Here is a 13,968-nt window from a genome sequence, read left to right on the forward strand (position 1 = left end):
TCCAACCGCTCCAGAGAAGACATCACAAACCTTTCGAAGGTGCTAATCCAATTATTATACAAACCCTTTTAGTTCGGGCGCCAGAGTTAGAGTCAATAACTGCTCCAGGGAGGATATCTTACAAGCTTTTCCGCCTAATTATTTTCCACAACCTTTTAGTTCTGGCACCAGTATTAGAGTCAATAGGTTTTTGCTGTTCTGATATATGAAATATAGTTCCATCTGCTCCAAGGAGGATCATCACAGAAGCTTTTCCTTCGAAGTTAGTCGCCTAATTGTTATCCACAACCTTTTATTTCGGGCGCCAGTGCTAGAGTCTATAGGTTTTTGCTGTTCTGTTATATGAAATGTAGTTCCAACTGCTCCACATAGGACATCACAAAACTTTCGAATGTGCTAGCCTAATTATACAAACCCTTTTAGTTCAGCTCCAGAGTTAGAGTCAATAACTGCTCCAGGGAGGATATCTTACAACCTTTTCCGCCTAATTATTTTCCACAACATTTTAGTTCGGGCGCCAGTATTAGAGTCAATAGGTTTTTGCTGTTCTGATATATGAAAAATAGTTCCATCTGCTCCAAGGAGGATCATCACAGAAGCTTTTCCTTCGAAGGTAGTAGCCTAATTGTTATCCACAACCTTTTATATCGGGCGCCAGTGCTAGAGTCTATAGGTTTTTGGTGTTCTGATATATGAAATGTAGTTCCAACTGCTCCACATAGGACATCATAAACCTTTCGAAGGTGCTAGCCCAATTATTATAGAAACCCTTTTAGTTCGGGCGCCAGTGTTATAGTCAATAACTTTTTGCTGTTCTGATATATGAAATGTGGTTGCAACCGCTCCACAGAAGACATCACAAACCTTACCCAAATATTATAGAATACAAACCCAATTATTATAGAAACCCTTTTAGTTCGGGCGCCAGTGTTATAGTCAATAACTTTCTGCTGTTCTGATATATGAAATGTGGTTCCAACCGCTACAGAGAAGACATCACAAAACTTTCGAATGTGCTAGCCTAATTATACAAACCCTTTTAGTTCAGCGCCAGAGTTAGAGTCAATAACTGCTCCAGGGAAGATATCTTACAACCTTTTCCGCCTAATTATTTTCCACAACCTTTTAGTTCGGGCGCCAGTATTAGAGTCAATAGGTTTTTGCTGTTCTGATATATGAAATGTAGTTCCAACTGCTCCAAGGAGGATCATCACAGAAGCTTTTCCTTCGAAGGTAGTAGCCTAATTGTTATCCACAACCTTTTATTTCGGGCGCCAGTGCTAGAGTCTATAGGTTTTTGCTGTTCTGATATATGAAATGTAGTTCCAACTGCTCGACATAGGACATCACAAACTTTTCGAAGGTGCTGGCCCAATTATGATAGAAACACTTTTAGTTCGGGCGCCAGTGTTATAGTCAATAACTTTCTGCTGCTCTGATATATGAAATGTGGTTGCAACCGCTCCACAGAAGACATCACAAACCTTACCCAAATATTATAGAACACAAACCCAATTATTATAGAAAACCTTTTAGTTCGGGCGCCAGTGTTATAATCAACAACTTTCTGCTGTTCTGATATATGAAATGTGGTTCCAACCGCTCCAGAGAAGACATCACAAACCTTTCGAAGGTGCTAGCCCAATTATTATACAAACCCTTTTAGTTCGGGCGCCAGAGTTAGAGTCAATATCTGCTCCAGGGAGGATATCTTACAACCTTAACCGCCTAATTATTTTCCACAACCTTTTAGTTCGGGCGCCAGTATTAGAGTCAATAGGTTTTTGCTGTTCTGATATATGAAATGTAGTTCCAACTGCTCCAAGGAGGATCATCACAGAAGATTTTCCTTCGAAGGTAGTAGCCTAATTGTTATCCACAACCTTTTATTTCGGGCGCCAGTGCTAGAGTCTATAGGTTTTTGCTGTTCTGATATATGAAATGTAGTTCCAACTGCTCCACATAGGACATCACAAACCTTTCGAAGGTGCTAATCCAATTATTATACAAACCCTTTTAGTTCAGGCGCCAGAATTTGAGTCAATAACTGCTCCAGGGAGGATATCTTACAAGCTTTTCCGCCTAATTATTTTCCACAACCTTTCAGTTCGGGCGCCAGTATTAGAGTCAATAGGTTTTTGCTGTTCTGATATATGAAATGTAGTTCCAACTGCTCCAAGGAGGATCATCACAGAAGGTTTTCCTTCGAAGGTAGTAGCCTAATTGTTATCCACAACCTTTTATTTCGGGCGCCAGTGCTAGAGTCTATAGGTTTTTGCTGTTCTGATATATGAAATGTAGTTCCAACTGCTCCACATAGGACATCACAAACCTTTCGAAGGTGCTAATCCAATTATTATACAAACCCTTTTAGTTCGGGCGCCAGAGTTAGAGTCAATAACTGCTCCAGGGAGGATATCTTACAAGCTTTTCCGCCTAATTATTTTCCACAACCTTTCAGTTCGGGCGCCAGTATTAGAGTCAATAGGTTTTTGCTGTTCTGATATATGAAATGTAGTTCCAACTGCTCCCCATAGGACATCACAAACGTTTCGAAGGTGCTAGCACAATTATTATAGAAACCCTTTTAGTTCGGGCGCCAGTGTTATAGTCAATAACTTTCTGCTGTTCTGATATATGAAATGTGGTTCCAACCGCTCCAGAGAAGACATCACAAACCTTTCGAAGGTGCTAAGCCAATTATTATACAAACCCTTTTAGTTCGGGCGCCAGAGTTAGAGTCAATATATTCTCCAAGGAGGATATCTTACAACCTTTTCCGCCTAATTATATTCCAGAACCTTTTAGTTCGGGAGCAAGTATTAGAGTCAATAGGTTTTTGCTGTTCTGATATATGAAATGTAGTTCCTACTGCTCCAAGGAGGATCATCACAGAAGCTTTTCCTTCGAAGGTAGTAGCCTAATTGTTATCCGCAACCTTTTATTTCGGGCGCCATTGCTAGAGTCTATAGGTTTTTGCTGTTCTGATATATGAAATGTAGTTCCAACTGCTCCACATAGGACATCACAAACCTTTCGAAGGTGCTAGCCCAATTATTATAGAAACCCTTTTAGTTCGGGCGCCAGTGTTATAGTCAATAACTTTCTGCTGTTGTGATATATGAAATGTGGTTCCAACCGCTCCACAGAAAACATTACAAAACTTTCGAAGGTGCTAGCCCAATTATTATACAAAACCTTTTATTTCGGGCGCCAGAGTTAGAGTCAATAACTGCTCCAGGGAGGATATCTTACAACCTTTTCCGCCTAATTATTTGCCACAACCTTTTAGTTCTGGCGCCAGTATTAGAGTCAATAGGTTTTTGCTGTTCTGATATATGAAATGTAGTTCCAACTGCTCCACATAGGACATCACAAACCTTTCGAAGGTGCCAGCACAATTATTATAGAAACCCTTTTAGTTCGGGCGCCAGTGTTATAGTCAATAATTCTGCTGTTCTGTTATATGAAATGTGGTTCCAACCGCTCCAGAGAAGACATCACAAACCTTACCCAAATATTATAGAACACAAACCCAATTATTATAGAAACCCTTTTAGTTCGGGCGCCAGTGTTATAGTCAATAAATTTCTGCTGTTCTGATATATGAAATGTGGTTCCAACCGCTCCACAGAAGACATCACAAACCTTTCGAAGGTGCTAATCCAATTATTATACAAACCCTTTTATTTCGGGCGCCAGAGTTAGAGTCAATAACTGCTCCAGGGAGGATATCTTACAACCTTAACCGCCTAATTATTTCCACAACCTTTTAGTTCGGGCACCAGTATTAGAGTCAATAGGTTTTTGCTGTTCTGATATATGAAATGTAGTTCCAACTGCTCCAAGGAGGATCATCACAGAAGCTTTTCCTTCGAAGGTAGTAGCTTAATTGTTATCCGCAACCTTTTATTTCGGGCGCCAGTGCTAGAGTCTATAGGTTTTTGCTGTTCTGTTGTATGAAATGTAGTTCCAACTGCTCCACATAGGACATCACAAAACTTTCGAATGTGCTAGCCTAATTATACAAACCCTTTTAGTTCAGCGCCAGAGTTAGAGTCAATAACTGCTCCAGGGAGGATATCTTACAACCTTTTCCGCCTAATTATTTTCCACAACCTTTTAGTTCGGGCGCCAGTATTAGAGTCAATAGGTTTTTGCTGTTCTGATATATGAAATGTAGTTCCAACTGCTCCAAGGAGGATCATCACAGAAGCTTTTCCTTCGAAGGTAGTAGCCTAATTGTTATCCACAACCTTTTATTTCGGGCGCCAGTGCTAGAGTCTATAGGTTTTTGCTGTTCTGATATATGAAATGTAGTTCCAACTGCTCCACATAGGACATCACAAACTTTTCGAAGGTGCTGGCCCAATTATGATAGAAACACTTTTAGTTCGGGCGCCAGTGTTATAGTCAATAACTTTCTGCTGCTCTGATATATGAAATGTGGTTGCAACCGCTCCACAGAAGACATCACAAACCTTACCCAAATATTATAGAACACAAACCCAATTATTATAGAAAACCTTTTAGTTCGGGCGCCAGTGTTATAATCAATAACTTTCTGCTGTTCTGATATATGAAATGTGGTTCCAACCGCTCCACAGAAGATATCATAAACCTTTCGAAGGTGCTAGACCAATTATTATACAAACCCTTTTAGTTCGGGCGCCAGAGTTAGAGTCAATATCTGCTCCAGGGAGGATATCTTACAACCTTAACCGCCTAATTATTTTCCACAACCTTTTAGTTCGGGCGCCAGTATTAGAGTCAATAGGTTTTTGCTGTTCTGATATATGAAATGTAGTTCCAACTGCTCCAAGGAGGATCATCACAGAAGCTTTTCCTTCGAAGGTAGTAGCCTAATTGTTATCCACAACCTTTTATTTCGGGCGCCAGTGCTAGAGTCTATAGGTTTTTGCTGTTCTGATATATGAAATGTAGTTCCAACTGCTCCACATAGGACATCACAAACCTTTCGAAGGTGCTAATCCAATTATTATACAAACCCTTTTAGTTCGGGCGCCAGAGTTAGAGTCAATAACTGCTCCAGGGAGGATATCTTACAAGCTTTTCCGCCTAATTATTTTCCACAACCTTTCAGTTCGGGCGCCAGTATTAGAGTCAATAGGTTTTTGCTGTTCTGATATATGAAATGTAGTTCCAACTGCTCCAAGGAGGATCATCACAGAAGGTTTTCCTTCGAAGGTAGTAGCCTAATTGTTATCCACAACCTTTTATTTCGGGCGCCAGTGCTAGAGTCTATAGGTTTTTGCTGTTCTGATATATGAAATGTAGTTCCAACTGCTCCACATAGGACATCACAAACCTTTCGAAGGTGCTAATCCAATTATTATACAAGCCCTTTTAGTTCGGGCGCCAGAGTAAGAGTCAATAACTGCTCCAGGGAGGATATCTTACAAGCTTTTCCGCCTAATTATTTTCCACAACCTTTCAGTTCGGCGCCAGTATTAGAGTCAATAGGTTTTTGCTGTTCTGATATATGAAATGTAGTTCCAACTGCTCCCCATAGGACATCACAAACCTTTCGAAGGTGCTAGCACAATTATTATAGAAACTTTTTTAGTTCGGGCGCCAGTGTTATAGTCAATAACTTTCTGCTGTTCTGATATATGAAATGTGGTTCCAACCGCTCCAGAGAAGACATCACAAACCTTTCGAAGGTGCTAATCCAATTATTATACAAACCCTTTTAGTTCGGGCGCCAGAGTTAGAGTCAATAACTGCTCCAGGGAGGATATCTTACAAGCTTTTCCGCCTAATTATTTTCCACAACCTTTTAGTTCTGGCACCAGTATTAGAGTAAATAGGTTTTTGCTGTTCTGATATATGAAATATAGTTCCATCTGCTCCAAGGAGGATCATCACAGAAGCTTTTCCTTCGAAGGTAGTAGCCTAATTGTTATCCACAACCTTTTATTTCGGGCGCCAGTGCTAGAGTCTATAGGTTTTTGCTGTTCTGATATATGAAATGTAGTTCCAACTGCTCCACATAGGACATCATAAACCTTTCGAAGGTGCTAGCCCAATTATTATAGAAACCCTTTTATTTCGGGCGCCAGTGTTATAGTCAATAACTTTTTGCTGTTCTGATATATGAAATGTGGTTGCAACCGCTCCACAGAAGACATCACAAACCTTACCCAAATATTATAGAATACAAACCCAATTATTATAGAAACCCTTTTAGTTCGGGCGCCAGTGTTATAGTCAATAACGTTCTGCTGTTCTGATATATGAAATGTGGTTCCAACCGCTACAGAGAAGACATCACAAACCTTTCGAAGGTGCTAGCCCAATTATTATACAAACCCTTTTAGTTCGGGCGCCAGAGTTAGAGTCAATAACTGCTCCAGGGAGGATATCTTACAACCTTAACCGCCTAATTATTTACACAACCTTTTAGTTCGGGCACCAGTATTAGAGTCAATAGGTTTTTGCTGTTCTGATATATGAAATGTAGTTCCAACTGCTCCAAGGAAGATCCTTACAGAAGCTTTTCCTTCGAAGGTAGTAGCTTAATTGTTATCCGCAACGTTTTATTTCGGGCGCCAGTGCTAGAGTCTATAGGTTTTTGCTGTTCTGTTATATGAAAAGTAGTTCCAACTGCTCCACATAGGACATCACAAAACTTTCGAATGTGCTAGCCTAATTATACAAACCCTTTTAGTTCAGCGCCAGAGTTAGAGTCAATAACTGCTCCAGGGAGGATATCTTACAACCTTTTCCGCCTAATTATTTTCCACAACCTTTTAGTTCGGGCGCCAGTATTAGAGTCTATAGGTTTTTGCTGTTCTGATATATGAAATGTAGTTCCAACTGCTCCACATAGGACATCATAAACCTTTCGAAGGTGCTAGCCCAATTATTATAGAAACCCTTTTAGTTCGGGCGCCAGTGTTATAGTCAATAACTTTTTGCTGTTCTGATATATGAAATGTGGTTGCAACCGCTCCACAGAAGACATCACAAACCTTACCCAAATATTATAGAATACAAACCCAATTATTATAGAAACCCTTTTAGTTCGGGCGCCAGTGTTATAGTCAATAACGTTCTGCTGTTCTGATATATGAAATGTGGTTCCAACCGCTACAGAGAAGACATCACAAACCTTTCGAAGGTGCTAGCCCAATTATTATACAAACCCTTTTAGTTCGGGCGCCAGAGTTAGAGTCAATAACTGCTCCAGGGAGGATATCTTACAACCTTAACCGCCTAATTATTTACACAACCTTTTAGTTCGGGCACCAGTATTAGAGTCAATAGGTTTTTGCTGTTCTGATATATGAAATGTAGTTCCAACTGCTCCAAGGAAGATCCTTACAGAAGCTTTTCCTTCGAAGGTAGTAGCTTAATTGTTATCCGCAACGTTTTATTTCGGGCGCCAGTGCTAGAGTCTATAGGTTTTTGCTGTTCTGTTATATGAAAAGTAGTTCCAACTGCTCCACATAGGACATCACAAAACTTTCGAATGTGCTAGCCTAATTATACAAACCCTTTTAGTTCAGCGCCAGAGTTAGAGTCAATAACTGCTCCAGGGAGGATATCTTACAACCTTTTCCGCCTAATTATTTTCCACAACCTTTTAGTTCGGGCGCCAGTATTAGAGTCTATAGGTTTTTGCTGTTCTGATATATGAAATGTAGTTCCAACTGCTCCACATAGGACATCATAAACCTTTCGAAGGTGCTAGCCCAATTATTATAGAAACCCTTTTAGTTCGGGCGCCAGTGTTATAGTCAATAACTTTTTGCTGTTCTGATATATGAAATGTGGTTGCAACCGCTCCACAGAAGACATCACAAACCTTACCCAAATATTATAGAATACAAACCCAATTATTATAGAAACCCTTTTAGTTCGGGCGCCAGTGTTATAGTCAATAACTTTCTGCTGTTCTGATATATGAAATGTGGTTCCAACCGCTACAGAGAAGACATCACAAACCTTTCGAAGGTGCTAGCCCAATTATTATACAAACCCTTTTAGTTCGGGCGCCAGAGTTAGAGTCAATAACTGCTCCAGGGAGGATATCTTACAACCTTAACCGCCTAATTATTTACACAACCTTTTAGTTCGGGCACCAGTATTAGAGTCAATAGGTTTTTGCTGTTCTGATATATGAAATGTAGTTCCAACTGCTCCAAGGAAGATCATCACAGAAGCTTTTCCTTCGAAGGTAGTAGCTTAATTGTTATCCGCAACGTTTTATTTCGGGCGCCAGTGCTAGAGTCTATAGGTTTTTGCTGTTCTGTTATATGAAAAGTAGTTCCAACTGCTCCACATAGGACATCACAAAACTTTCGAATGTGCTAGCCTACTTATACAAACCCTTTTAGTTCAGCGCCAGAGTTAGAGTCAATAACTGCTCCAGGGAGGATATCTTACAACCTTTTCCGCCTAATTATTTTCCACAACCTTTTAGTTCGGGCGCCAGTATTAGAGTCAATAGGTTTTTGCTGTTCTGATATATGAAATGTAGTTCCAACTGCTCCAAGGAGGATCATCACAGAAGCTTTTCCTTCGAAGGTAGTAGCCTAATTGTTATCCACAACCTTTTATTTCGGGCGCCAGTGCTAGAGTCTATAGGTTTTTGCTGTTCTGATATATGAAATGTAGTTCCAACTGCTCCACATAGGACATCACAAACTTTTCGAAGGTGCTGGCCCAATTATGATAGAAACACTTTTAGTTCGGGCGCCAGTGTTATAGTCAATAACTTTCTGCTGCTCTGATATATGAAATGTGGTTGCAACCGCTCCACAGAAGACATCACAAACCTTACCCAAATATTATAGAACACAAACCCAATTATTATAGAAAACCTTTTAGTTCGGGCGCCAGTGTTATAATCAACAACTTTCTGCTGTTCTGATATATGAAATGTGGTTCCAACCGCTCCACAGAAGACATCACAAACCTTTCGAAGGTGCTAGACCAATTATTATACAAACCCTTTTAGTTCGGGCGCCAGAGTTAGAGTCAATATCTGCTCCAGGGAGGATATCTTACAACCTTAACCGCCTAATTATTTTCCACAACCTTTTAGTTCGGGCGCCAGTATTAGAGTCAATAGGTTTTTGCTGTTCTGATATATGAAATGTAGTTCCAACTGCTCCAAGGAGGATCATCACAGAAGCTTTTCCTTCGAAGGTAGTAGCCTAATTGTTATCCACAACCTTTTATTTCGGGCGCCAGTGCTAGAGTCTATAGGTTTTTGCTGTTCTGATATATGAAATGTAGTTCCAACTGCTCCACATAGGACATCACAAAACTTTCGAAGCTGCTAATCCAATTATTATACAAACCCTCTTAGTTCGGGCGCCAGAGTTTGAGTCAATAACTGCTCCAGGGAGGATATCTTACAAGCTTTTCCGCCTAATTATTTTCCACAACCTTTCAGTTCGGGCGCCAGTATTAGAGTCAATAGGTTTTTGCTGTTCTGATATATGAAATGTAGTTCCAACTGCTCCAAGGAGGATCATCACAGAAGGTTTTCCTTCGAAGGTAGTAGCCTAATTCTTATCCACAACCTTTTATTTCGGGCGCCAGTGCTAGAGTCTATAGGTTTTTGCTTTTCTGATATATGAAATGTAGTTCCAACTGCTCCACATAGGACATCACAAACCTTTCGAAGGTGCTAATCCAATTATTATACAAACCCTTTTAGTTCGGGCGCCAGAGTTAGAGTCAATAACTGCTCCAGGGAGGATATCTTACAAGCTTTTCCGCCTAATTATTTTCCACAACCTTTCAGTTCGGGCGCCAGTATTAGAGTCAATAGGTTTTTGCTGTTCTGATATATGAAATGTAGTTCCAACTGCTCCCCATAGGACATCACAAACCTTTCGAAGGTGCTAGCACAATTATTATAGAAACCCTTTTAGTTCGGGCGCCAGTGTTATAGTCAATAACTTTCTGCTGTTCTGATATATGAAATGTGGTTCCAACCGCTCCAGTGAAGACATCACAAACTTTTCGAAGGTGCTAATCCAATTTTTATACAAACCCTTTTAATTCGGGCGCCAGAGTTAGAGTCAATATCTGCTCCAAGGAGGATACCTTACAACCTTTTCCGCCTAATTATTTTCCAGAACCTTTTAGTTCGGGAGCAAGTATTAGAGTCAATAGGTTTTTGCTGTTCTGATATATGAAATGTAGTTCCTACTGCTCCAAGGAGGATCATCACAGAAGCTTTTCCTTCGAAGGTAGTAGCCTAATTGTTATCCGCAACCTTTTATTTCGGGCGCCAGTGCTAGAGTCTATAGGTTTTTGCTGTTCTGATACATGAAATGTAGTTCCAACTGCTCCACATAGGACATCACAAAAATTTCGAAGGTGCTAGCCCAATTATTATAGAAACCCTTTTAGTTCGGGCGCCAGTGTTATAGTCAATAACTTTCTGCTGTTCTGATATATGAAATGGGGTTCCAACCGCTCCACAGAAAACATTACAAAACTTTCGAAGGTGCTAGCCCAATTATTATACAAACCCTTTTAGTTCGGGCGCCAGAGTTAGAGTCAATAACTGCTCCAGGGAGGATATCTTACAACCTTAACCGCCTAATTATTTACACAACCTTTTAGTTCGGGCACCAGTATTAGAGTCAATAGGTTTTTGCTGTTCTGATATATGAAATGTAGTTCCAACTGCTCCAAGGAAGATCATCACAGAAGCTTTTCCTTCGAAGGTAGTAGCTTAATTGTTATCCGCAACGTTTTATTTCGGGCGCCAGTGCTAGAGTCTATAGGTTTTTGCTGTTCTGTTATATGAAAAGTAGTTCCAACTGCTCCACATAGGACATCACAAAACTTTCGAATGTGCTAGCCTACTTATACAAACCCTTTTAGTTCAGCGCCAGAGTTAGAGTCAATAACTGCTCCAGGGAGGATATCTTACAACCTTTTCCGCCTAATTATTTTCCACAACCTTTTAGTTCGGGCGCCAGTATTAGAGTCAATAGGTTTTTGCTGTTCTGATATATGAAATGTAGTTCCAACTGCTCCAAGGAGGATCATCACAGAAGGTTTTCCTTCGAAGGTAGTAGCCTAATTGTTATCCACAACCTTTTATTTCGGGCGCCAGTGCTAGAGTCTATAGGTTTTTGCTGTTCTGATATATGAAATGTAGTTCCAACTGCTCCACATAGGACATCACAAACTTTTCGAAGGTGCTGGCCCAATTATGATAGAAACACTTTTAGTTCGGGCGCCAGTGTTATAGTCAATAACTTTCTGCTGCTCTGATATATGAAATGTGGTTGCAACCGCTCCACAGAAGACATCACAAACCTTACCCAAATATTATAGAACACAAACCCAATTATTATAGAAAACCTTTTAGTTCGGGCGCCAGTGTTATAATCAACAACTTTCTGCTGTTCTGATATATGAAATGTGGTTCCAACCGCTCCACAGAAGACATCACAAACCTTTCGAAGGTGCTAGACCAATTATTATACAAACCCTTTTAGTTCGGGCGCCAGAGTTAGAGTCAATATCTGCTCCAGGGAGGATATCTTACAACCTTAACCGCCTAATTATTTTCCACAACCTTTTAGTTCGGGCGCCAGTATTAGAGTCAATAGGTTTTTGCTGTTCTGATATATGAAATGTAGTTCCAACTGCTCCAAGGAGGATCATCACAGAAGCTTTTCCTTCGAAGGTAGTAGCCTAATTGTTATCCACAACCTTTTATTTCGGGCGCCAGTGCTAGAGTCTATAGGTTTTTGCTGTTCTGATATATGAAATGTAGTTCCAACTGCTCCACATAGGACATCACAAAACTTTCGAAGCTGCTAATCCAATTATTATACAAACCCTCTTAGTTCGGGCGCCAGAGTTTGAGTCAATAACTGCTCCAGGGAGGATATCTTACAAGCTTTTCCGCCTAATTATTTTCCACAACCTTTCAGTTCGGGCGCCAGTATTAGAGTCAATAGGTTTTTGCTGTTCTGATATATGAAATGTAGTTCCAACTGCTCCAAGGAGGATCATCACAGAAGGTTTTCCTTCGAAGGTAGTAGCCTAATTCTTATCCACAACCTTTTATTTCGGGCGCCAGTGCTAGAGTCTATAGGTTTTTGCTTTTCTGATATATGAAATGTAGTTCCAACTGCTCCACATAGGACATCACAAACCTTTCGAAGGTGCTAATCCAATTATTATACAAACCCTTTTAGTTCGGGCGCCAGAGTTAGAGTCAATAACTGCTCCAGGGAGGATATCTTACAAGCTTTTCCGCCTAATTATTTTCCACAACCTTTCAGTTCGGGCGCCAGTATTAGAGTCAATAGGTTTTTGCTGTTCTGATATATGAAATGTAGTTCCAACTGCTCCCCATAGGACATCACAAACCTTTCGAAGGTGCTAGCACAATTATTATAGAAACCCTTTTAGTTCGGGCGCCAGTGTTATAGTCAATAACTTTCTGCTGTTCTGATATATGAAATGTGGTTCCAACCGCTCCAGAGAAGACATCACAAACCTTTCGAAGGTGCTAATCCAATTATTATACAAACCCTTTTAGTTCGGGCGCCAGAGTTAGAGTCAATAACTGCTCCAGGGAGGATATCTTACAAGCTTTTCCGCCTAATTATTTTCCACAACCTTTTAGTTCTGGCACCAGTATTAGAGTCAATAGGTTTTTGCTGTTCTGATATATGAAATATAGTTCCATCTGCTCCAAGGAGGATCATCACAGAAGCTTTTCCTTCGAAGGTAGTAGCCTAATTGTTATCCGCAACCTTTTATTTCGGGCGCCAGTGCTAGAGTCTATAGGTTTTTGCTGTTCTGATATATGAAATGTAGTTCCAACTGCTCCACATAGGACATCACAAACCTTTCGAAGGTGCTAGCCCAATTATTATACAAAACCTTTTATTTCGGGCGCCAGAGTTAGAGTCAATAACTGCTCCAGGGAGGATATCTTACAACATTTTCCGCCTAATTATTTACCACAACCTTTTAGTTCTGGCGCCAGTATTAGAGCCAATAGGTTTTTGCTGTTCTGATATATGAAATGTAGTTCCAACTGCTCCACATAGGACATCACAAACCTTTCGAAGGTGCTAGCACAATTATTATAGAAAACCTTTTAGTTCGGGCGCCAGTGTTTTAGTCAATAATTCTGCTGTTCTGATATATGAAATGTGGTTCCAACCGCTCCAGAGAAGACATCAAAAACCTTACCCAAATATTATAGAACACAAACCCAATTATTATAGAAACCCTTTTAGTTCGGGCGCCAGTGTTATAGTCAAAAACGCTCTGCTGTTCTGATATATGAAATGTGGTTCCAACCGCTCCAGAGAAGACATCACAAACATTTCGAAGGTGCTAGCCCAATTATTATACAAACCCTTTTAGTTCGGGCGCCAGAGTTAAAGTCAATAACTGCTCCAGGGAGGATATCTTACAACCTTAACCGCCTAATTATTTTCCACAACCTTTTAGTTCGGGCGCCAGCATTAGAGTCAATAGGTTTTTACTGTTCTGATATATGAAATGTAGTTCCAACTGCTCCACATAGGACATCACAAACCTTTCGAAGGTGCTAGCACAATTATTATAGAAACCCTTTTAGTTCGGGCGCCAGTGTTATAGTCAATAATTCTGCTGTTCTGATATATGAAATGTGGTTCCAACCGCTCCAGAGAAGACATCACAAACCTTACCCAAATATTATAGAACACAAACCCAATTATTATAGAAACCCTTTTAGTTCGGGCGCCAGTGTTATAGTCAATAAATTTCTGCTGTTCTGATATATGAAATGTGGTTCCAACCGCTCCACAGAAGACATCACAAACCTTTCGAAGGTGCTAGCCCAATTATTATAGAAACCCTTTTAGTTCGGGCGCCAGTGTTATAGTCAATAACTTTTTGCTGTTCTGATATATGAAATGTGGTTGCAACCGCTCCACAGAAGACATCACAAACCTT

Source organism: Stegodyphus dumicola, chromosome 5 (assembly GCF_044657685.1).
Source record: "Stegodyphus dumicola isolate Sdum_Otavi_A_Nest chromosome 5, ASM4465768v1".
NCBI classification, from domain to species: Eukaryota; Metazoa; Arthropoda; class Arachnida; order Araneae; family Eresidae; genus Stegodyphus; species Stegodyphus dumicola.